This window comes from Triticum aestivum, chromosome 7A, assembly GCF_018294505.1.
Source record: "Triticum aestivum cultivar Chinese Spring chromosome 7A, IWGSC CS RefSeq v2.1, whole genome shotgun sequence".
NCBI lineage: Eukaryota > Viridiplantae > Streptophyta > Magnoliopsida > Poales > Poaceae > Triticum > Triticum aestivum.
Genome location: NC_057812.1, coordinates 643,022,732 through 643,048,229, shown reverse-complemented (window position 1 = coordinate 643,048,229; position 25,498 = coordinate 643,022,732). Strand labels below are relative to the sequence as shown.

Below are 25,498 nucleotides of genomic sequence, written 5' to 3'. Positions count from 1 at the left end.
GTTTTCTCAATGTTGTTTGTTTCATCTGTCCCAAGTTGCCTTTGTTTTCCCGCCCACCCATCCCTTTTTTCTTCAAGGACTCGGATTTCTTAATCAAGCATCCTTTTATTCATGTGAAGTCTCTTCATTCTTTTCAATCAATGTTCTTACCCGGTGTTTCTCATGAAGATGCTCTACTAGTCCATCATTCTTCTTTATTTTCTTTTTTCGGTGAATTCAATTCAAGCTTTGGTATTGAGCATAGTCCTTTCATTTGTCCAATGCTTTCTCATGCTGGTGCACCTCATATCATTCACCACTTGCTATTCAATTGTTCCGGAGTGCTGAAGATATCTCAGGAGATTCGCGTGCCATTGCTAATTCGCTTAAGCTATCTCGAGATTGTTATCTTATTCAAGCCATTTTAATTCAACCGGTGTAATCTACTTTTTAAATCGTTCAATGGTGTTTCTTTTGAGTGGGCCCTACCCACAGGTCGTTTCCCAGGATCTTACCTAACTCTTCTAATTTTTTCAGAGTTATTCGCAAATTCATTTCAAAGTTTGACGTAAGAATGAATTGTCATCAGTCATATTTCTTCTCCAAGATCTTTCAAATTCTTTTCATCGTTGGTTCAACCTTTCTATTTCTTCTTTCTGGAGTGTCTCAACAATTCTTGATGGTGTTTTTCTCGACGCCATTCTCGGATTTTGAAGACCAAAGAAGAGTTTTTCCTCCAAATCTATCTGTTCTCTTGAAGATTCATGGTTCTCTAGCTTGATGCCATCCTCTCTTAATTGTTTTTTACTGTGAGAATTCTTTTCGTACCCATCCGAAGCATTTCAGGAGTCTTTTCAGTTTGATTCTTCGGAGCCCATCATCTCAGAATTATCCATTCAAGCTTTCAGCTCTCGTTCTCCAAATCTTACCGGTGCATCGTTCAAATATCCTCTAATCAGTTCACGATCTCTTAGTTCTCATGTATCTAAATCCTAGCAAGTATCTTCATTCGTTTTCCAATTATTCCCGGTGAATTGTGCCTCTGCTACTTTCATTTTCAATTCTTACGGTGGTTTGTTCAAGATTCCTCTTCCTATGTTCTCATATCTATTCATTCGTTCTTTCCAATCCTGCCGGCGGATCGTTGAAGACCTTTCTCAAGTTTGTGCCATATCTATCTTAATCCTTTCTACGAGAATAAGTAGTATGCCAAATCCGTTGCTTGTCATCAATTTAAATTAGTGAAGGATAAGCATAATGTAATTCTTATTCTTGTTTCATCGAGTAAATTCAATTCCTTATTCCGGAGGCTCATCAAATTCTCAATTTCAATTGTTTCATCTTTTCTTTTCCCGGAGTTCCAAGCTCTCTCAATTATATCGTCGCGAAGATCCATCTAAATCATTACAAGGCTTCACCTTGTGTTTTAAACTTCTCTTTCTTTTTATCATCATTTTGTTACCGGAGTTCTTCATGAAGGCTCTACATGGTGGCTCATCAAAGATTCCTTTCATTCTTCAATTGTTCTTCAAGTTTTCTCTCGAAGCTAAGATCCTCCAAGCTATACTCTAAAATGAACATGGTGTTAAACACATTCTTGTTTTGAGGAGTTCAAGCATTCTTCATCTTGCATTCCAAAGTGCAATTCTTTCTATCTTGTCTCTTGCGGTGGTGTTATGTCATTCTTGACAATTTCTTTCGTGTTTCATGATTCGCAAGTTGTCAGGAATGAGGTATTTAAACCCATCACTTTCTTCCTTGGAGTTATCTTGGTATAGATTTCACCTAAAGCCTTCCATTGGGAATGTTGCTCTTTGTGATGATTACCTATGATCCAAGTTCTCTTATCACCTCGGCGGGAGAAGCTTTCTATCTTTTCTAGCTCTCAATCAAATCTTTTTCCCGTGAGTGGCAGGTTGTCACCTCATAATTTTGAGATGTCTTCCATTAGCCCACATCAAGCTTATGCTTTCGTTGTTGATAATCCAACAACTCCGTTCAACCTTTTCTTCGTAAGCATGCTCTTTCAATTTTATTTGCGAGAGTTGTCATTCTTCTTCTCCGTTCTTTTCTTTCCAACCATCTAGTTTTCCATTCATTTGTTCTGGAGGCATGGTGATGTTGCTCTCTTCGTCCTATCATCTCGTTTTGCCAAGATCATGCTCTTTCCTTTGTCTATCCATTCAACTGGAGTGTCGTGTCCTTCATTCAAGTTCTCTCATCTTACCTAGTTTTGCCTTCCTTCTCAACTGGAGTGCTGTCCGAAATCTTTTTTTACCCCTTGTGCCATTCTTTCAATAGTTCCGGAGGTAGTGTGTTGTTGATTTCATCAAGTATCTTCTCATCTTGTCAAGCTCATCTTCAATTCCTTTCATTTTCAGTCGGAGTGTTGCCCAAATTATATCATTCTTATTCCTTCTCTATCTTGTTTTGACCGGGGTGTTGTGGCTATCATTCCTTTTTTAACCAGAGTCTCATCCAAGTGCTTTCATTTTGCCAAGCTCATATTCTTTACCTTCCATTTTTCAACCAAAGTGTTGTCGTAATCGATCCTTATCGTTCCTTGTACATCTCGTTTTTACCAGAGTGCTTGCATGTACTTCTTGCCCATTGCAACCCTTTTCTCATGTCTTTCAACCACAGGGTTCTCGTGATGTTCCTTGTTCCTCTTTTCTAACGGAGTGTTTTCAACTTCGATCATCTCCGTTGTATTCTTTTCTCGAAATTGTTTAACCTCTCTAGGTTCTTTGGTTTCACTCATTTGTCAAAGAACCAACTTAGTTTTACCTCTTATCTTCCTTTTCCATTTCCCTCCAGTGCCATCCTAGATCTCGGGACGAGATCCTCTCGTAGTGGTAGAGTGTTGTAACGCCCCGAGACCGATGCGCCAGGTGTCTTTCAGTTATTCGTTGTTTGTTGCCGTGTCATTTGCTTGTGTATCGCATCTTGCCATGTCATCATGTGCATTGCGTCATCATGTTTTCAAAACTTGCATTCGTTCGGGTTTCCCCAGTTCCTTCCGTTGTCCATTCTGAGCCCAGACACACTTGCACGCGCCCGAGGCACGTCCGAAATATTATTTTATAAGTGGCCGAAAAATGTTCTCGGAATGGGATGAAAGTTGGCATGTGGTGTTGTTATAGTGTAGATAGGCCGCCTGCCAAGTTTCATCGCATTCGGAGTCCGTTTGACGCCCCAACGGATAACTATAGCGGCAATACAGTCGGTCAAATCGTCAGACGTTTTCAGTCTCCGGAAACTGCTGCCGGGTCTCTCTCTCTCTCTCTCTCTCTTCTCTTCTCTCAGCCTGAGGCCTTCTGCACAGTCCACTACCTACCACCAGGCCCAACCTAACCTCTCTCGTCAGCCCGCAGCCCTCCTCGCGCGTGCGTCCGACAAGCTGTCCCGGACCCGACCCGGACAGTCATCACCGTTGGGTCCGAATCATCCCCAAACATCTATAAAACATCTCCGTTTTCTTAATTGGACTTCCTAACCTATATTTTTCTGGACAGCCCGATTACGATCGGAGGGTCCAACCTCAATCCTATTTCCCTATATATAGTCCACCCATTTACTAAATCAGATCAAACCCTAGCCTAACCCTATTCCCCTCCTCGCGCCGCCACCCACTCACCATCTCCATCGGGATCCTCCCAGATCGACCTCTCCGCCCGCCCGGCCGACCCGACCACCTTCCTCGTTTTCAGCACCGAGCCAACGACCTTCTCCTCTCGATCCATGGCCGCGTCCTCCCTGCCTTCTTCGCCAAACACCTCACAGCCTCGCGCCCGAGCACCGTTCGGCCACCGGAGCACCACCACCAGTGACCTCAATCACAAGGGCGTCGCCCTCATCCACCACACCAGGAGCCCGAGCTCCTTCTCCCGCGTTCGTGCCCTGCCTCCCCAAGCCACCTCACCTCCTTGTCCTCGAGCACCTCGTCCCCGCCTCCGGCCACGTCGCCGACCGTCTCTGGCGAACCCAGCAGATGAGTCGCCGCCCGTCTCCTCTTTCTCTCCCTTGTTTCCCTCTCCTTCCTTCTCTAATCTCTCTCCCTTCCTCGATTGTTTTCTTATCTGCCAGAAAATGAACGGAGCGCGCCCCTCCTGCTGCCATGGCCTCCAGCGACCGGAGCCGCCGATACGTCTCCAACGTATCTTTAATTTTTGATTGTTCCATGCTATTATATTATCAACTTTGGATGTTTATGGGCTTTATTATACACTTTTATATTATTTTTGGGACTAACATATTAACCCAGAGCCTAGTGCCAGTTTCTGTTTTTTCCTTGTTTTAGAGTACCGCAGAAAAGGAAAATCAAACAGAGTCCAATTGACCTGAAACTTCACGGAACTTATTTTTGGACCAGAAAAAGCCCACGGAGTATCGGAGTTGGACCAAGAGAGTCCCGGGCTGCCCACGAGGGTGGGGGGCGCGCCCACCCCCCTGGGTGCGCCCCTGCCTCGTGGACAGCTCGGAGGTCCACCGACGTACTTCTTCCTCCCATATATACACATATACGCTAAAAACTACCAGGAGCAAAATAGATCAGGAGTTACGCCGCCAGAAGCCTCCATAGCCACCGAAAACCAATCTAGACCCGTTCCGGCACCCTGCCGGAGGGGACAGTCCCTCTCTGGTGGCCATCTTCATCATCCCGGTGCTCTCCATGACGAGGAGGGAGTAGTTCTCCCACGGGGCTGAGGGTATGTACCAGTAGCTATGTGTTTGATCTCTCTCTCTCTCTCTCTCTCTCTCTCTCGTGTTCTTGAGGTGGTACGATCTTGATGTACCGTGAGCTTTGCTATTATAGTTGGATCTTATGATGTTTCTCCCCCTCTACTCTCTTGTAATGGATTGAGTTTTTCCTATGAAGTTATCTTATCGGATTGAGTCTTTAAGGATTTGAGAACACTTGATGTATGTCTTGCGTGGGATAACCATGGTGACAATGGGTTATTCTATTGATTCACTTGATGTATGTTTTGGTGATCAACTTGCGGGTTCCGCCCATGAACCTATGCATAGGGGTTGGCACACGTTTTCGGCTTGACTCACCGGTAGAATCTCTGGGGCACTCTTTCAAGTACTTTGTGTTGGTTTGAATAGATGAATCTGAGATTGTGCGATGCATATCGTATAATCATACCCACGGATACTTGAGATTACATTGGAGTATCTAGGTGACATTAGGGCTTTGGTTGATTTGTGTCTTAAGGTGTTATTCTAGTACGAACTCTAGGGTTGTTTGTGACACTTATAGGAATAGCCAAACGGATTGATTGGAAAGAATAACTTTGACGTGGTTTCATACCCTACCATAATCTCTTCGTTTGTTCTCCGCTATTAATGACTTTGGAGTGACTCTTTATTGCATGTTGAGGGATAGTTATGTGATCCAATTATGTTATTATTGTTGATAGGACTTGCACTAGTGAAAGTATGAACCCTAGGCCTTGTTTCCTAACATTGCAATGTCGTTTATGCTCACTTTTATCATTAGTTACCTTACTGTTTTTTTATTTTCAGATTACAAAAACCTTTATCTACTATCCATATACCACTTGTATCACCATCTCTTCGCTTAACTAGTGCACCTATACAATTTACCTTTGTATTGGGTGTGTTGGGGACACAAGAAACTCTTTGTTATTTGGTTGCAGGGTTTTTGAGAGAGACCATCTTCATCCTACGCCTCCTACGGATTGATAAACCTTAGGTCATCCACTTGAGGGAAATTTGCTACTGTCCTACAAACCTCTCCATTTAGAGGCCCAACAACATCTACAAGAAGGTTGTGTAGTAGACATCAAGCTCTTTTCTGGCGCCGTTGCCGGGGAGGTGAGTGCTTGAAGGTTGTAACACCCACGATGCGGCTATATCTCCCACGTGTCGGGGCACGACTTAGAAGAATTGCCGCATGGTAGGTTTGTCGCAAGAGGGGTAATCTTCAGACAATCCCATGTACTGAATAAGAAAGGGATAAAGAGTTGGCTTACAATCGACACTTCACACAATAAAAGTTAAACATACATCATCCAGAATACAGTCAAGGTCCGACTACGAAACCAAAATAAAAGAAGACAACCCCAAATGCTAGATCCCCGATCGTCCCAACTGGGCTGCACTACCGATCAACCGGATAAAAACATAAAACAACAACCAAGATCTTCAACAAGCTCCCACTTGAGCTGCGTTGCGTCACCTGCACTGGCATCATCGGCACCTGCAACTGTTTGGAAGTATCTGTGAGTCACGAGGACTCAGCAATCTCACACCCGCGAGATCAAGACTATTTAAGCTTATGGGTAGGTAAGGGTAGTGAGGTGGAGCTGCAGCAAGCACTAGCATATATGGTGGCTACCTTATGCAAAAGAGAGCGAGAAGAAAAGCAAAGCATGGTCAAGAAGCTAATAAGTGATCGAGAAGCGATCCTGAAGCTACTTACTTTCAAGTATAACACGAGACCGTGTTCACTTCCCGAGACCATCACGGCTACACACGCGGTTGATGCATTTTAATTAAGTTAAGTGTCAAGTTCTCTACAACCAGATATTAACAAATTCCCATCTGCCCATAACCGCGGGCACGGCTTTCGAAAATTCAAAACCCTGCAGGGGTGTTCCAACTTAGCCCATCACAAGCTCTCACGGTCAACGAAGGATATTCCTTCTCCCAGGAAGACCCGATAAGACTCGGAATCCTGGTTACAAGACATTTCGACAATGGTAAAACAAGACCAGCAAAGCCACATGAATGTGCCGATAAATCCCGATAGGAGCTGCACATATCACTACACCATGACACTCAAAGCAGCGTCAAATAATCTGTCGACATAGGCCACCTAAGGCGACACATTTAGTGTCGGCAAAAACCTTTTCTGACAAAACAAAGCTATTTTTGCCGACCGACAGATAGTATGACAACGTTGGTGAGATCTATAACGACAGACATTTCTACACCGACAGACTATGTTATGCCGACAAATCTTCCGACAGGTTATGCAACGTCCATTGCTACGGCGACAGCTTGTGTGTCAGTGCGCTATGCCGACAGATAGTGTGACGTTCTATTCTTCTACCGACACATTTGCCGCCAGGGTTCTACATTTCAGCACAAATGCACCATATTTTGAATGGAATTGCATTCATACTATTCAATTCATGTTCACTACTGTGACGTTCTATTCTTCTACCGACACATTTGCCGCCAGGGTTCTACATTTCAGCACAAATGCACCATATTTTGAGTGAAATTGCATTCATAATATTCAATTCATGTTCACTACGCAACCCCCCCCCCACACCCCCCCCCCCACACACACCCACCCCCACACCCCCACACCCCCACACCCACACCCCCACCACCACCACCACCCCCACCCCCACCACCCCCCACACCCCACACCCACACACCCACACACCCACCACCCCCACCCCCACCCCCACCACACACACACGGTATATCATTGACCTATATTTTTGAACACCCTAAAAAATTAATCAACTATTGCAGACAAAAACAAGGAGGTATTATCACAGTATATCATTGACCTATATTTTTTATACACATTTACTGCAGACTATCTTCTTTATAAGTTTTCTAATTAACAACTAACAGACTGTCTTTCCCTCATAAAAAAGAACAAATAGACTGTCTTTATGAACATTACATCCATCCATTTATATATGTATATATATATCTGACTCAAATATATTTTTCTCACATGTGAGTCCATGGTTCTTCACATGAACTTCCTTTTCTTTGAGAAATTATAGCATCGGCAGTTTTTTTCACATGATGCAGTGACCTAGAAGTGAACACACGCACTAAGAAAGTCATGGATGCAATGCAAAATATGCTCTACTAACTAATGGTCATGCTTCAAGTTATTTTTCAGAATCCCTGCGAGTATTGTCTTTGTGGCGCAATACAGTGCAGCAGAAAAGCACATGTGTGTGAAGCCACTCAAAAAGAAAATAAAAAAACCTGACAAAGACAAGCAAACATTATCAGGCATATCATTTACTCCCTCTGTCCCATAATATAAGAACGTTTTCCAAGCTAAAACAGTTTGAAAAACGTTCTTTTATTATGGGACGGAGGGAGTACTTTTTATGTCATGTACTGATATACCCCATACTATCTGCAGCCTAATAATTTTGCGTATTGTATTAATACTCCTTTTTTAGGGGGTCAATACTAGTTTCTGAGATGACTTACAGTAGCAATTCCCATCCATCGAGCGACTCATATTCATTGAGAAAACAGAACAACACCACACCAATAATGCCATTTCCTAGACCTGGAACCTCCTGGATGTAATTACGCAAGGCATGCCATCAGGTTATAAACCATTCACAATTAAATGTGAACTCCATATAGCAACATACAAGAAGATAGGTAAGGAAAAAAAAACCTGCATCTTACTTGTTGAGATCTGGAGGCGGGGTCGTGACAGGGGTCGCCATTGAAGGAAGAAGAACAGCGGGCTCCTCCTCAATAGTAGTCGGTGCAGAGGATCCTCCGGCGTATGGTGCTGATGTTCCCGGCGCACAGCGGATCTTTGGTTGCGGACCGCGCTGCTGCTCCTCAGCGGCGGACGGTGCTCCTCCGTCCTAGACGACACTGCTGCTACTGCGGACTAAGGGAAGGGAGGCCACGGTCCGAGAAGTGGTGGCGCAAGGGGACCGGTTGGTGGGTTGGGGCGGCGGCGCCCATGTCGGGTGCGACGGCGCAGTCGGGTTAGGGTTAGGGTGTGTGGGTCGCGAGAGAGGGAGAGGGAGAGAGGGGAGGGGATGAGATTGGGGATCGATCGAACATGTTGGGGTCGGGGGGGCCGGGTCGGGTGTGTTTTTCTTTTATTTTGATGGCCTGGTACGAATCGAGTGTTTCCTATGGCGCACGCCTGGCTCTCTTCACGCCCCATATTTTTCGGACATGGCTGAAGCGCAACGCCGACACTTTTTGTGTCCCCACGAATCGGCGACACACAAACAATCGGTAATGCCTCTATCTACCAATAGAAATTTCGTTGGTGTTTTTGTGAGCTTTGGCGACAGATAGTGTGTCACAAGCTTAAACAACACTAACATACTGTGTGTCGGTATAGTTTGGGACAAAAAAGTGTAGGCGATACTCACTTATACCAACAGATGCATGTCGTCTTTGTAGTGTCTTGGTGTAGTGTATCTCGTTCTCAGGGCACACCGGATTGTCCAAGATTCCGGTAGGCCAACCCAGAGTTGCCCTTGGTGGCCACCGGCTGCTGACAGGTTGGACTAACACTTAGAGGAGCACTGGCCCGGGGGTTTAAAATAAAGATGACCCTCGGGCTCCGGAATCCCGAGGGAAAAAGGCTTAGGTGGCAAATGGTAAAACCAAGGTTGGGCCTTGCTGGAGGAGTTTTATTCAAAGCGAACTGTCAAGGGGGTCACATTCCCCCAACCGCGTAAGGGCAAAATCAAGGAACATAACACCGGTATGACGAAAACTAGGGCGGCAAGAGTGGAACAAAACACCAGGCATAAGGCCGAGTCTTCCACCCTTTACCAAGTATATAAATAAATGCATTAAAGTAAACAAGATATACTAATGATATCCCAACAAAACCCATGTTTCAACATGGAACAAACTTCGATCTTCACCTGCAACTATCAACGCTATCAGAGGGGCTGAGCAAAGCGGTAACATAGCCAAACAACGGTTTGCTAGGAAAGGTGGATTAGAGGCTTGACATGGCAGTATGGGAGGCATGATATAGCAAGTGATAGGTATCGCGGCATAGCAATAGAGCGAGCAACTAGCAAGCAAAGATAGAAGTGATTTCGAGGATATGGTCATCTTGACTGAGATCCCACAAGGAAGAAGAACGAGTCCATGAAGAAAAAACAAACGAACGTAGTCGAACGAATCCTCACGACTCCGAAACGAAACCGAAGCTAACGAGAGAAGCAACCCAGAAAGAAACAAACAACATAATAAACAACCATCAGATAAACATGGCATGATGCACAACCAAGTATGATGCATGTCCGGTTTAAATATGCATGGCATGGCAAAGTGCAACAAACAAAACTACAAATTAAGTGGAGCTCAATATGCAACGAGTTACATATTGACGGAACACCACATCAATTATTTAGTTCACCCCCGGTTAGGTACTCAACAATATTAAATGTTGGTTAACATGGAAAGAGGTGAAGCATAACAAAACTATACTATAAACAATTTAAATGGGGCCGGATATAACAAGCAACAAAACCGGTAATCCCCATATGCATTAGCAATTTGGTGCAACAACAATTTTAAACATATGAATGTTATTATCATGATGCGAATGGCATGTGCAAGTATTATGCAATTGTATGAAAATGTTGACATTAACATGATATGAAGCATTTGTCGACATGGCGGAAGGAAAAGGGGCCACGGCAACGAATCCGAAAATGATGCCATGGCAACATAACGGTTCCGGTAACTCGATTGAGATGCCGGTGAAAATGATAGGGCGTGAGCGAGTTGAGCAAGATGGTGGGGTGCTCCCGACTATCGGGTTCCCACGGGTTAGTGGGCATGGAAACGAGGAGGACCGAGCAAGTGACAACTCGGACACGGTGCAAACATAGGCTGCAACTCATACAACACAAGCATTCGTTTTCGGACGGTCATCTCGAGGTATACCTTTGAAGCGTGCGTTCGGGGTGGTTCGAGTTCGGTAAAGTAAGTAGGTGTTCTCGGGACGGCCGTAGGAAGTAGTCGTTCTCGCGACGGTAGTGGTGCACGGTCGTCGTGGAAGTAGTTGTACACATTGTCTTGTCGAGTCCACGGCGAGGGGGGTTGTTCACTCGACGGTCTTTGGCAACGATCATCGTACACGGATCGTAGACGTTCGGGTCTTCTATAGAGGTACTAGATGCATCTCAGATGTGTAGTCGTACATGCATGTAGAAGAACTTGACGGGTCCCATGTGTAGTCGTTCTCTGCGACTCCGCGTAGTTGTTCACATCTTCGTGTTGTAGTCGAACTTGATAAAAAAAACCACGACGACGGTAGACGTACACGGTCAGTTTGACAGAACTTGGCGAAACAAAACGTTTGGTCTTGGCGTTCAGCGACAACAGTACAGGAAGGCAAGGGCATGGCCGAAGGTGAGGTTGCAGCGGGCCTTGGACGTGAACTCCAGCGACGGTACGACGGGGAACGACGGACTTGATGATGGAGGAGGAGGTTGGTGCAGGCCATGAGCAGCGGCGCGAGATGCGGGGAGGTCATTGGGGCGCGAGACTTGAACGTCGACTCCAGGGAAACTCGGGGCAGGGGAAGCAGCCACCATGGGGACCGGGAGGAGCTCGGCTCTCCTCAGGCGTTGTAGGCTGCTGGTGGAGGACACGCGCGAGCGAGGTGGCTCCTGGACGGTGTAGAGGAAGCAGAGGACGGCTCGGGTCCGGCAACGAAGGAGAACGACAGGATGTGGCCAGGCTGCGCTGACACTTGGCGAAGGCGTTGTCATGGACGACGGTGAGGCGGGTTGAGGTGGCAACGCTCCTGGTCCCAGCGGACGGGATCCGGCGACGTGCGGCTGCTCGATGAAGGGGCGCGGCAGGGACCGATGCAGGTTGTGACGACGGCAGCGGCGCGGGACTTGGCGTGCGGCAGCGGCGGGACATGGCAGCAGGGCATGGCCTGCAGGGTCGCCGACACGGGCGCCATGGCCGGAGGCCAAGGTAGCAGTCAAGGGGATGGGCATGGGGCGCCGCCCCTCTGCATGTGTGTCTTGTGTGTGTGGCGGCGCGAGCAGGGGAAAGGAGAGGTAGCGAGTGAGGGAGAGATCGAGAGGGAGAAAGGGGCACGGGCGAGGGGAGGGGTCGAGCGTGGGTTTTTGGCGGCGGAGGGAGAGGGGATCGGGAGAGGCGGCTCGGGCGCCTAGCGTTAGCGCAGGTTGGGCTGCGGGAAGCCTTGGGCCAAATGGGCCGCGGGAGGCCCAATTGGCAAGGCTGGGCTCTCTCTCTCCCTCTTCTTATTTACTTCTTTATTTCCTGATTTAACAAATAAACTGAGAAATAAGAAATGTAGAGAGAGATAGGAGAAGAATTGGAGCAGGGCGCCAATTTTCTTAGACTCATAAAAAGGAGCTTGATCCAAGAAAAATACATTTGGCACCGTTTGGAAGGATTGCATTTGAACACATTTGAATGTGATTCAAATAAGTTTGAATTAGGAAAACATTTTTGGAGAGTCCAAAAATGTTTGGAATTTTGTGGAGAACGGGAAAGCGGTGAAAGAAATTATGGGCAAAGTTTGGGGGACCAAACTTGAAGTATAAAATACATGAAATTATTTTGCAAGTGTGTTAGAATATTTATTATAGCTCCCTAATAATATTGGGAGACTTTTATATGTTGTAAAGATAAATCACCATGTGCATTTCCCTCGATTTAAATGGATCGAAGATCCATGCAATTTATTTAGTTGAGTTTTGAAAAGGGGGTGCATGATGACATGATGCAATGCAAGAGATGCGATGATGAATGAAACAAAGCAATCGAAACACATGACAACAACGAAAAACATGAAAGCCATCTGGAGCGTCGGTCTCGGGGCGTCACAACACTCCACCACTACGAGAGGATCTCGTCCCGAGATCTAGAATGGCACCCGAGAGAAGCGGGAGAGGAAGAGAAGAGGTAAAACTAAGTTGCTTCTTTGACAAACGAGAGAAACCAAAGAACCTTGAGAGGTTGAACAAATTGAAAGAAAAAATACAACGAAGATGAACGAGGTTGAAAACACTCCGTTAGAAAGGAGGAACATTACGGGAACCTTGTGGGTTGAAAGACATAAGAAAAGGTTACAATGGACAAGAAGTAGATGCAAGCACTCCGATTGAAACAAGATGCAAGACTTTATAAGATGAAAAGAACTTGAGCAGATGACATAACACTCCGGTTAAAACAAGACAGAGAAGGCATAATAATGATATAATTTAGAGAGCACTCCGGTAGAAAAGAGAAGAAAACTTGATAAGATGAAAAGAAATTGAAGGGATGACACAACACTCCGGTTGAATGTATAAGCAAAGGAAAGAACATGATGTTCGCAATCCGAGATGATGAGTGAAAAGAGCAACATCACAATGCCTCCGGAACGAAAGAATAGAAGTTGGATCATTGGAAAAGAAAGAATTGAGAAGAAAATGACAACTTCTGCCACAAATCATCTTGGAAGGCACCCTTCCAAGAGGGTTATAACGGAGTTGTTGGAAAACCAACAATGAAAAGAGTAAGCTTGTAGTGGGCTTATGGAGAACATCTCAAAACTGAGGTGAAATTCTGCCACTAACGAAAAACAATGATTGATCGGGGATAAAGAAGAGATGAAAACTTCTTCCACCAAGAAGATAGAGAGATAACTTGAATCATTGATAAGCACCACAATAGAAACATTCCTTAGGGAAGGCTTTAGGTGAAATATGACACAAGACAACTCCAACGAAGAGATTAATGGATTTAAAATACCTCATTCTTGATAACTTGTGAATCATGAAACACGAAGGGAAATTATCAAGAATAACATAACACCACCTCAAAAGATGAGATATGAAAGAATTGCACTTCGAAATGCAAGATGAAGAATACTTGAAGTATAGCTTGGCGGATCATAGCTTCGAGAGAAATCTTGACGAACAATTGAAGAATGAAAGGAATCCTTGATGAACCACCATGTAGAGCCTCCATGAAGAACTCCGGTAACAGAATGATGATAAAAAGAAAGGAAAGTTGAAAACACAAGGTGAAGCCTTGTAATGATTTATATGGAGCTTCGCGACGAGATAAAGTGGAAAACCTTGGAACTCCGGAAAAGAAAGATGACTCAGTTGTAATCAAGAATTAACTCATCATGGACAATCTCTGGAAGAAAAGAATCCATTGTTTGGATGAAGCAAGAATAAGAATTATGTTATGCGTATCCTTCACCAATTTAAATTGATGACAAGCAACGGATTTGGCATACTACTTATTCTCGTGGAAAGGATTAAGATAGATATAGCGCAAAGTTGAGAAAAGGCTTCAACAAACCACCGTTAGGATTTGAAAGAACGAATGAATTGATGTGATAACCAAGGAATAAAACTCTTGCGTGAACCACCGTAAGAATTGAAAATGAGAGTAGCAAAGGCACAAATCACCGGGTAGAATTGGAAAAATGAATGAAGATACTTGAGGGAATTTAGATACAAGTGAAACAAAGAGATCATGAACTGACTAGAGAATACATGAGCGATGCATCGATAAGATTTTGAGAATGAGAGTTGAAAGCTGTGAATGAATAAACCCAAAATGATGGCCTCCGGAGAATCAGACTGAAAAGACTCGTGAATTGCTCTAGATGGGTGAAAAGAATATCTCACAATCGAAAACAATTAAGAGAGGATGGCATCAAGCTAGAATCATGAATCTTTGGAATAGCGGGTAAGAATTTAAGAGGAACTCCTCTTGGGTCTTCAAATCCGAGAATGACGACGGGAAACACCACCATGAATTGTTGAGGTACTCCGGAATAATGAAGAATATAAAGGTTGAATCAACAATGAAAAGAATTTGAAAGATCTTGGAGAAAGACATAAGACTGATGATAATTCATTCTTACGTCAAACTTTGAAAAAGAATATGAGAATAACTCCGGAAAAATTAGAAGAGTCAGGTAAGATCCTGGGAAAAAACCTGTGGGTTAGGGCCCACTCGAAAGATACATCGTTGAACGATTTAAAAGAGAGATTGTGCCGGTTGAATTAAATGGCTTGAATGAGATAACATCCTCAAAAGAACTTGAACGAATTTAGAATGGAAACTTGAATCTTTTGAGATATCTCAGTACTCCGGAACAAATGAATAGCGAGAGGTGAATGATTAGGGGGGTGCACTGACATGAGAAAACATTTGAAATAAGGAAAAGAATATGATCAACACCGAAAGCTTGAATTGAATCCACCGGAGAAGAAAAAGAATGAAGAATGATGAACTTGAGGCTCCATTAGAATCTTCCTGCGAATCACCGGATAAGAACATTGAAAGAAAGGAATGGAGAAAATTCACATGAATAAAAAGGATACTTGATTTGAATATCTCTGAGTCCTTGAAGAAAAAGGGGTGGGAGGGCGGGAAAACAAAGGCAACTTCAGACGGATGAAACAAATAATGTTGAGAAGACTTTGAGTTGATCTTGCGGATGGGAAAATGGTCGGATCCACTTGAAGAGAAGCACAACGGTTGGAAATAGAATTGAGATGACCGCCTTGATGATAAAAAAGGATTAATACTCTCATAGAAATATGAGAGCATCGCTTAAGGAAGGTATGGAATCAACACTTGACTTTGAAGCAACTCGAACAACTAAAAACAAAACAAAGGATTGGCTTGCAGAATAAGCCAGAAACAAACATATGATAGATCCCATATCGTATCATGTGTCTGTTGGAAAGATATTCTAGGAGCTACTTGAATTCCCACTTATAAACTCCTGAAACTTTCTGGTTATGCAATCAGGTGTTGGGGATATAGGGGAAGCATAATATATCACCCAAAACTAACAAATCCTACATCCAACTGTATCCATCCTTCAAGACATAACCAAGAAACCTTTGGAAATCATTTACCTCAACCTTCGAAAAGCATCTGTTATACGAGTTATGGCAATACTCCCGAACTCCCGCCCATGTACTGGGTGGCGTCGAGGTTATCTCGCCAACAACTGCATAAAAGAGATTTTCGATGTCGGCGAAACTCAGGTATTCCAGAACTGCAACGATAAAATTGTGACGACAACACCTCGGAGCTCAACTCCCCGGGACACTGCCACACCCCCTAAATGTCAGGAGGCACCAAGAACAATGTTCTCGTCACAAAACCATCGGAACGACTCCAAGATACCCGCGTGATCCTAAATTTTTTAGGGAAATTTGAGGAGAGGAGAGTCAAAACTCTATGTCACGAGGCCTCACCAGAGCGACGAAGGGACTGAGGAGTAAAAAGAATCCTACTCTCTGATATATATAATCCTAATACTCAAAACATTTTGTTCTAGACTCAACAACGTCAGCGATTCGATCAAGCAGGGGGCTCCTAAGTCGGGGATGGCTCTGATACCAACTTGTAACACCCACGATGCGGCTATATCTCCCACGTGTCGGGGCACGACTTAGAGGCATAGCCGCATGGTAGGTTTGTCGCAAGAGGGGTAATCTTCACACAATCCCAGGTACTGAATAACAAAGAGATAAAGAGTTGGCTTACAATCGCCACTTACAAATACAAGTTAAACATACATCATCAGAATACAGTCAAGGTCCGACTACGGAAACAAAATAAAAGAAGACAACCCCAAATGCTAGATCCCCGATCGTCCCAACTGGGCTCCACTACCGATCAACCGGAAAAGAATATAAAACAACGACCAAGATCTTCAACGAGCTCCCACTCGAGCTGGGTTGCGTCACCTGCACTGGCATCATCGGCACCTGCAACTGTTTGGAAGTATCTGTGAGTCACGAGGACTCAGCAATCTCACACCCGCGAGATCAAGACTATTTAAGCTTATGGGTAGGAAAGGGTAGTGAGGTGGAGCTGTAGCAAGCACTAGCATATATGGTGGCTACCTTACGCAAAAGAGAGCGAGAAGAGAAGCAAAGCACAGCCGAGAAGATAATAAGTGATCAAGAAGTGATCCTGAAGCTACTTAAGTTCAAGCATAACACGAGATCGTGTTCACTTCCCGGAGTCCGCCAGAAAGATACCATCATGGCTACACACGCGGTTGATGCATTTTAATTAAGTTAAGTGCCAAGTTCTCTACAACCGGATATTAACAAATTCCCATCTATCCATAACCGCGGGCACGGCTTTTGAAAGTTCAAAACCCTACAGGGGTGTCCCAACTTAGCCCATCACAAGCTCTCATGGCTAACGAAGGATATTCCTTCTCCCAGGAAGACTCGATCAGACTCGGAATCCCGGTTACAAGACATTTCGACAACGGTAAAACAAGAGCAGCAAAGCCACCCGAATGTGCCGACAAATCCCGATAGGAGCTGCACATATCTCGTTCTCAGGGCACACCGGATTGTCCAAGATTCTGGTAGGCCAACCCAGAGTTGCCCCTGGTGGACACCAGCTGCTGACAGGTTGGACCAACACTCAGAGGAGCACTAGCCCGGGGGTTTAAAATAAAGATGACCCTCGGGCTCCGAAAACCCGAGGGAAAAAGGCTTAGGTGGCAAATGGTAAAACCAAGGTTGGGCCTTGCTGGAGGAGTTTTATTCAAAGCGAACTGTCAAGGGGGTCCCATTCCCCCAACCGCGTAAGGAACACAAAATCATGGAACATAACACCGGTATGACGGAAACTAGGGCGGCAAGAGTGGAACAAAACACCAGGCATAAGGCCGAGCCTTCCACCCTTTACCAAGTATATAGATGCATTAAAGTAAACAAGATATAATAATGATATCCCAACAAAACCCATGTTCCAACAAGGAACAAACTTCAATCTTCACCTGCAACTATCAACGCTATAAGAGGGGCTGAGCAAAGCGGTAACATAGCCAAACAACGGTTTTCTAGGAAAGGTGGATTAGAGGCTTGACATGGCAATATGGGAGGCATGATATAGCAAGTGGTAGGTATCGCGGCATAACAATAGAGCGAGCAACTAGCAAGCAAAGATAGAAGTGATTTTGAGGGTATGGTCATCTTGCCTGAGATCTCGCAAGGAAGAAGAACGAGTCCATGAAGAAGAAACAAACGAACGTAGTCGAACGAATTCTCACGACTCCGGAACAAAACCGAAGCTAATGAGAGAAGCAACCCGGAAAGAAACAAACAACATAATAAACAACCATCACATAAATATGGCATGATGCACAACCAAGTATGATGCATGTCCGGTTTAAATATGCATGACATGGCAAAGTGCAACAAACAAAACTACAAATTAAGTGGAGCTCAATATGCAACGAGTTGCATATTGAAGGAACACCACATCAATTATTTAGTTCACTCCCGGTTAGGTACTCAACAATATTAAATGTTGGTTAACATGGCAAGAGGTGAAGCATAACAAAACTATACTATCTAAACAATTTAAATGGGGCCGGATATAACAAGCAACAAATCCGGTAATCCCCATATGCATTAGCAATTTGGTGCAACAACAATTTTAAACATATGAATGTTATTATCATGATGCGAATGGCATGTGCAAGTATTATGCAATTGTATGAAAATGTTGACATTAACATGATATGAAGCATTTGTCGACATGGCGGAAGGAAAAGGGGCCATGGCAACGAATCCGAAAATGATGCCATGGCAACATAACGGTTCCGGTAACTCGATTGAGATGCCGGTGAAAATGATAGGGCGTGAGCGAGTTGAGCAAGATGGTGGGGTGCTCCCGACTATCGGGTTCCCACGGGTTAGTGGCATGGAAACGAGGAGGACCGAGCAAGTGACAACTCGGACACGGTGCAAACATAGGCTGCAACTCATACAACACAAGCATTCGTTCTCGGACGGTCATCTCGAGGTATACCTTTGAAGCGTGCGTTCGGGATGGTTCGAGTTCGGTAAAGTAAGTAGGTGTTCTCGGGACGGCCGTAGGAAGTAGTCGTTCTCGCGACGGTAGTGGTGCACGGTCGTCGTGGAAGTAGTTGTACACATTGTCTTGTCGAGTCCACGGCGAGGGGGGTTGTTCACTCGACGGTCTTTGGCAACGATCGTCGTACACGGATCGTAGACGTTCGGGTCTTCTATAGAGGTACTAGATGCATCTCAGATGTGTAGTCGTACATGCATGTAGAAGAACTTGACGGGTCCCATGTGTAGTCGTTCTCTGCGACTCCGCGTAGTTGTTCACATCTTCGTGTTGTAGTCGAACTTGATGAAAAAAACACGGCGACAGTAGACGTACACGGTCAGTTTGACAGAACTTGGCGAAAACAAAACATTTGGTCTTGGCATTCAGCGATAACAGTACATGAAGGCAAGGGCATGGCCAAAGGTGAGGTTGCAGCGGGCCTTGGACGTGAACTCCAGTGACGGTACGACGGGGAACGACGGACTTGACGGTGGAGGAGGAAGTTGGTGCAGGCCATGAGCAGCGGCACGAGATGCAGCAAGGCCATGGGGGCGCGAGACTTGAACGTCGACTCCTGGGAAACTCGGGGCAGGGGAAGCAGCCACCATAGGGACCGGGAGGAGCTCGGCTCTCCTCAGGCGTTGCACGCTGCTGGTGGAGGACATGTGCGAGCGAGGTGGCTCCTGGACGGTGTAGAGGAAGTAGAGGACGGCTCGGGTCCGGCGATGAAGGAGAACGACAGGATGTGGCCAGGCTGCGCTGACACTTGGCGAAGGCGTGGTCATGGACGACGGTGAGGCGGGTCGAGGGAGGCGGCGCTCCTGGTCGCAGCGGACGGGATCCGGCGACGTGCGGCTGCGTCTGCTCGACGAAGGGGCGCGGCAGGGACCGATGCAGGTCGTGACGACGACAGCGGCGCGGTACTTGGTGTGCGGCAGCGGCGGGACATGGCAGCAGGGTAGCGGCCTGCAGGGTCGCCGGCGCGGGCGCCATGGCCGGAGGCCAAGGTAGCAATCAAGGGGATGGGCATGGGGCGCTGCCCCTCTGCGTGCCTGTGTTGTGTGTCTGGCGGCGCGAGCAGGGGAAAGGAGAGGTAGCGAGTGAGGGAGAGATCGAAAGGGACGACGCTCCTCTGCCGTGCGCTACGTGCCGTTGGGCCACTGACATGTGGGCCAGGTTCCCAAAATGCCCACATGTCAGTGACAGAACGGCAGGCTGCCGTACGTCAGAGGATCCTCATCCGATCGAAAGGGAGAAAGGGGCACGGGCGAAAGGAGGGGTCGAGCGTGGGTTTGTTGGCGGCGGAGGGAGAGGGGATCGGGAGAGGCGGCTCGGGTGCCTAGGGTTAGCGCAGGTTGGGCTGCGGGAAGCCTTGGGCCAAATGGGCCGCAGGAGGCCCAAGTGGCACGGCTGGGCTCTCTCTCTCTCTCTCTCCCTCTTCTTATTTACTTCTTTATTTCTTGATTTAACAAATAAACCGAGAAATAAGAAATGTAGAGAGAGATAGGAGAAGAATTGGTGCAGGGCGCCAATTTTCTTAGACTCGTAAAAAGGAGCTTGATCCAAGAAAAATACACTTGGCACCGATTGGAAGGATTGCATTCGAACACATTTGAATGTGATTCAAATAAGTTTGAATTAGGAAAACATTTTTGGAGAGTCCAAAATGTTCGGAATTTTGTGGAGAATGGGAAACCGGTGACATAAATTATGGGCAAAGTTTGGGGACCAAGCTTGAAGTATAAAATACATGAAATTATTTGCAAGTGTGTTAGAATATTTATTATAGCTCCCTAATAATATTGGGAGACTTTTATATGTTGTAAAGAGAAATCACCATGTGCATTTCCCTCGATTTAAATGAATCAAAGATTCATGCAATTTATTTAGTTGAGTTTTAAAAATGGGGTGCATGGTGACATGATGCAATGCAAGAGATGCCATGATGAGTGCAACAAAGCAATCGAAACACATGACAACAACGAAAAACATGAAAACCGTCTGGAGCGTCGGTCTCGGGGCATCACAAAGGTATATCTTTAGATCTTGCAATTGAGTCTTTTAGTTTCTTGTTTTATCACTAGTTTAGTTTAAAAAAGAAAACTACAAAAAATATGGAATTGAGTTTGCCTCATACACTTCATCTTTTTAATATCTTTCGTGAGTATGATGGAAAGAAAAATTGTGCCAAAGTATTAGAAGAAGAATGCATTAAAATGTTTGGCACTAAATCTTTGAATGATGAGCATGATTGCAATGTTGTTAGTATGAACTCTTTAAATATCCATGGTACTAATGATGATTGCACTAGTTATGATGAAAATGTCTCCTATAAACAAGTCAATTTTTGTGGAGTGCATTGGGTTTGCAAGTACACACTAATTAGGGAAGATAGATTTTGCAAGAGGCATAAGTACTTAGAAACTAAATTGTTGCAAGAAAGGCTAGATGTTTGTGCTGAAAATTTAAATTTTCTTGGCCATACTTGTGAGCTTTGCAATGAACGTGGTCATTTAACCATCCGATGCAAATTGTTTCATGATCTAATCGTTTCCAAAAATTGTGATGACTTGATTTCTCTTGTACATCATAATGAACTTAGTTTGCTTATGGGTTACAAAGAAATGAAACGTATAACTAACTATCTTCCAGTATTTGCCCGTGATAAATTTCTTGGCTTTGATCTAGAGGAAATTTATATGTATTGTGCGGTGAATTGTATTAAAAATCCTTATATTGCCAACTACATAAAGAAAAGAAAACAAATAGAAGATGAAGCGAATACTAATAAAAGGGAAGAGACTTCCCAATACCCTCCTATTATTTATTATGATGAATCAGGTAATGAGGAGGAGCCTCCTATTCAACCAATCTCATTAATAAGGAGCTCCAGAAAGAGGATTGAACCCACACATGATGTGGTGAAGAAGAAGAAAAGAAAAAGGAAGAGAGGTAAAAAGATATCTCCCCCAAATAATGCTGCTCCTATTACTATTGTACCTCATGAAAATATAATTGTGGAAGATAATGATACTTCTTATGATCTTGAAAATCTTTTTGGCACTTGCTTGGAAGAATATGATAATTGCTATACTATTGGTGCTATCCATACTATTAATGATGAGAGTGATTATGCTTATGATATGAAAAGGCCCAATCTTGGGGATGCTATGTTTGATGAAGATGATTTTTTTGAGAATATATTTGCTGCAATTAATGTTTGTCCCAAGCTTGGGGATGCTACGTTTAATGAAGATGATATTTTTAGTCTCCCAAGTTTTGATATGCAAATTTCTAATGATGATAGCATGCCTCCTACCTATGATGATTATTGTGATGATACTTATGCTATAAAAAGTAGTGATTATATTTATAAAACTTGTCATGATTATGATTAACCCTTTTCTCAACATTGCTCTTTTAATGTGGAAACAATTTATAGTATTCGAGTCTCTTATGATACTCCCACTATTCCGAATGAGAAGAATTTTGCTTATGTGGAGAGTAATAAAAATTCTATGCTTGTAAATCATGAAAAGAATGCTTTAGGTGCTGGTTATATTGTTGAATTCATTCATGATGCTACTGAAAATTATTATGAGGGAGGAATATATGCTTGTCGGAATTGCAATAATATCAAGTTTCCTCTCTATGTGCTTAAAGTTTTGAAGTTATGCTTGTTTTACCTTCCTATGCAAGTTGATTCTTGTTTCCATAAGTTGTATGCTCACAAAATACCTATGCATAGGAAGTGGGTTATACTTAAATGTGCTAGTCATATTCTTCATGATGCTCTCTTTATGTTTCAATTCTTATCCTTTATGTGAGCATCATTGAAATCATCATGCCTAGCTAGGGGCGTTCAACGATAGCGCTTGTTGGGAGGCAACCCAATCCTATTCTTGTTCTTTACTTTTTGCTCCTGTTTAGTAATAAATAATTCATATAGCCTCTGTTTAGATGTGGTTTTATGTTTTAATTAGTGTTTGTGCCAAGTATAACCTTTGGGAAGACTTGGGTGAAGTCTTTGCGATCATGCTGTAAAAAACAGAAACTTTAGCGCTCGCGAGATTTGCTGCCATTTTTTATTGGAGAGTGATATTTAGTTAATTATTTTTGCAGATGATTAATAGATAAATTCCTCAGGTCCACCAATTTATTTGAGAATTTTATGAGTTCCATAAGTATACGTTTGATCCAGATTACTACATACTGTTCTGTTTTTGACAGATTCTGTTTTCTATGTGTTGTTTGCTTTTTTTGATGAATCTATGAGTAGTAACGGAGGGTATGAACCATAGAGAAGTTGGAATACAGTAGATATTACACCAATATGAATTTATAATGAGTTCAAAACAGTACCTAAGTGGTGATTTATTTTCTTATACTAATGGAGCTTAGGAGTTTTCTGTTAAGTTTTGTGTTGTGAAGTTTTCAAGTTTTGGGTAAAGATTCGATGGACTATGGAATAAGGAGTGGACAGAACCTAAGATTGGGGATGCCCAAGGCACCCCAAGGTAATATTCAAGGAAAATCAAAAGCCTAAGCTTGGGGATGCCCCGGAAGGCATCCCCTCTTTCGTCTTCGTTCATCGGTAACTTTACTTGGAGCTATATTTTTATTCACCACATGATATGTGTTCTGCTTGGAGCGTCAATTTATTTTATTTTGTTTTGCTTGCTGTTTGAATAAAGTATCAAGATCTGGAATTCTTAAATGTTAGAGAGTCTTCACATAGTTGCATAATTATTCGACTACTCATTGATCTTCACTTACATCTTTCGGAGTAGTTTGTCATTTGCCCTAGTGTTTCACTTATATCTTTTTAGAGCACGGCGATGGATTTATTTTGTAGAAACAGATGAACTCTCAAGCTTCACTTATATTATTTTGAGAGTCCTAAACAGCATGGTAATTTGCTTTGGTTATGAATTTAGTCCTAATATGATGGGCATCCAAGAGGGATATAATAAAAACTTTCATATAAAGTGCATTGAATACTATGAGAAGTTTGATACTTGATGATTGTTTTGAGATATGAGGATGGTAATATTAGAGTCATGCTAGTGAGTAGTTGTGAATTTGAGAGATACTTGTGTTAAAGTTTGTGATTCCCATAGCATGCACGTATGGTGAACTGTTATGTGATGAAGTCGGAGCATGATTTATTTATTGATTGTCTTCCTTATGAGTGGCGGTCGGGGACGAGCGATGGTCTTTTCCTACCAATCTATCCCCCTAGGAGCATGCACGTAGTACTTTGTTTCTGTAACTAATAGATTTTTGCAATAAGTATGTGAGTTCTTTATGACTAATGTTGACTCCATGGATTATACGCACTCTCACCCTTCCACCATTGCTAGCCTCTCTAGTATCGCGCAAATTTCACTGGTACCTTAAACCCACCATATACCTTCCTCAAAACAGCCACCATACCTACCTATCATGGCATTTCCATAGCCATTCTGAGATATATTGCCATGCAACTTACCACCATTCCATTTATTATGACATGCTCCATCATTGTCATATTGCTTTGCATGATCATGTAGTTGACATCGTATTTGTGGCAAAGCCACCGTTCATAATTCTTCCATACATGTCACTCTTGAGTCATTGCACATCCCGGTACACTGCTGGAGGCATTCATATAGAGTCATATTTTGTTCTAAGTATCAAGTTGTAATTCTTGAGTTGTAAGTAAATAAAAGTGTGATGATCATCATTATTAGAGCATTGTCCCAGTGAGGAAAGGATTATGGAGACTATGATTCCCCCATAAGTCGGGATGAGACTCCGGAAGAAAAATAAAAAAAGAGAAAAAAAAGAGGCCATAAAAAATAGAAAAGGCCCAAATAAAAAAATAAAAAACAATAAAAAAAATAATGAGAGAAAAAGAGAGAAGGGGCAATGCTACTATCCTTTTACCACACTTGTGCTTCAAAGTAGCACCATGATCTTCATGATAGAGAGTCTCCTATGTTGTCACTTCCATATACTAGTGGGAATCTTTCATTATAGAACTTGTCTTGTATATTCCAATGATGGGCTTCCTCAAAATGCCCTAGGTCTTCGTGAGCAAGCGAGTTGGATGCACACCCATTAGTTTCTTTTGTTGAGCTTTCATACATTTATAGCTCTAGTGCATCTGTTGCATGGCAATCCCTACTCACTCACATTGATTTCTATTGATGGGCATCTCCATAGTCCATTGATACGCCTAGTTGATGTGAGACTATCTTCTCCCTTTTGTCTTCTCCACAACCACCATTCTATTCCACCTATAGTGCTATGTCCATGGCTCACACTCATGTATTGCGTGAAGATTCAGAAAGTTTGAGAACATCAAAATTATGAAACAATTGCTTGGCTTGTCATCGGGGTTGTGCATTATTTGAATACGTTGTGTGGTGAAGATGGAGCATAGCCAGACTATATGATTTTGTAGGGATAGCTCTCTTTGGCCATGTTATTTTGAAGAGACATAATTGCTTAGTTAGTATGATTGAAGTATTATTATTTTTATGTCAATATTAAACTTTTGTCTTGAATCTTATGGATCTGAATATTCTTGCCACAATAAAGAGAAATACATGATGAATATGTTAGGTAGCATTCCACATCAAAAATTCTGTTTTTATCATTTACCTACTCGAGGGCGAGCAGGAATTAAGCTTGGAGATGATGATACGTCTCCAACGTATCTATAATTTTTGATTGTTCCATGCTATTATATTATCAACTTTGGATGTTTATGGGCTTTATTATACACTTTTATATTATTTTTGGGACTAACCTATTAACCCAGAGCCCAGTGCCAGTTTCTGTTTTTTCCTTGTTTTAGAGTATCGCAGAAAAGGAAAATCAAACGGAGTCCAATTGA

General features: G+C 43.5%; 1 protein-coding gene across 6 annotated transcripts in view; it reads right to left on the bottom strand.

The window, feature by feature from the left end:
* LOC123148896 (uncharacterized) overlaps positions 1-8,806 on the bottom strand; it is a 28,011-nt gene extending 19,205 nt beyond the window's left edge. For 5 of the 6 annotated variants that reach the window (XM_044568415.1, XM_044568416.1, XM_044568413.1 and 2 more), the window contains exons 1-2: positions 8,413-8,806; positions 8,206-8,297 (exon numbers count right to left, since the gene is read on the bottom strand). The gene's annotated coding sequence lies outside the window, so the exon portion shown is untranslated. Of the gene's footprint in view, positions 1-8,205; positions 8,298-8,401 lie in introns of all 6 variants that reach the window. The other variant, XM_044568418.1, reaches the window with a different exon arrangement.
* Between the last annotated feature and the right edge of the window lie 16,692 nt (positions 8,807-25,498).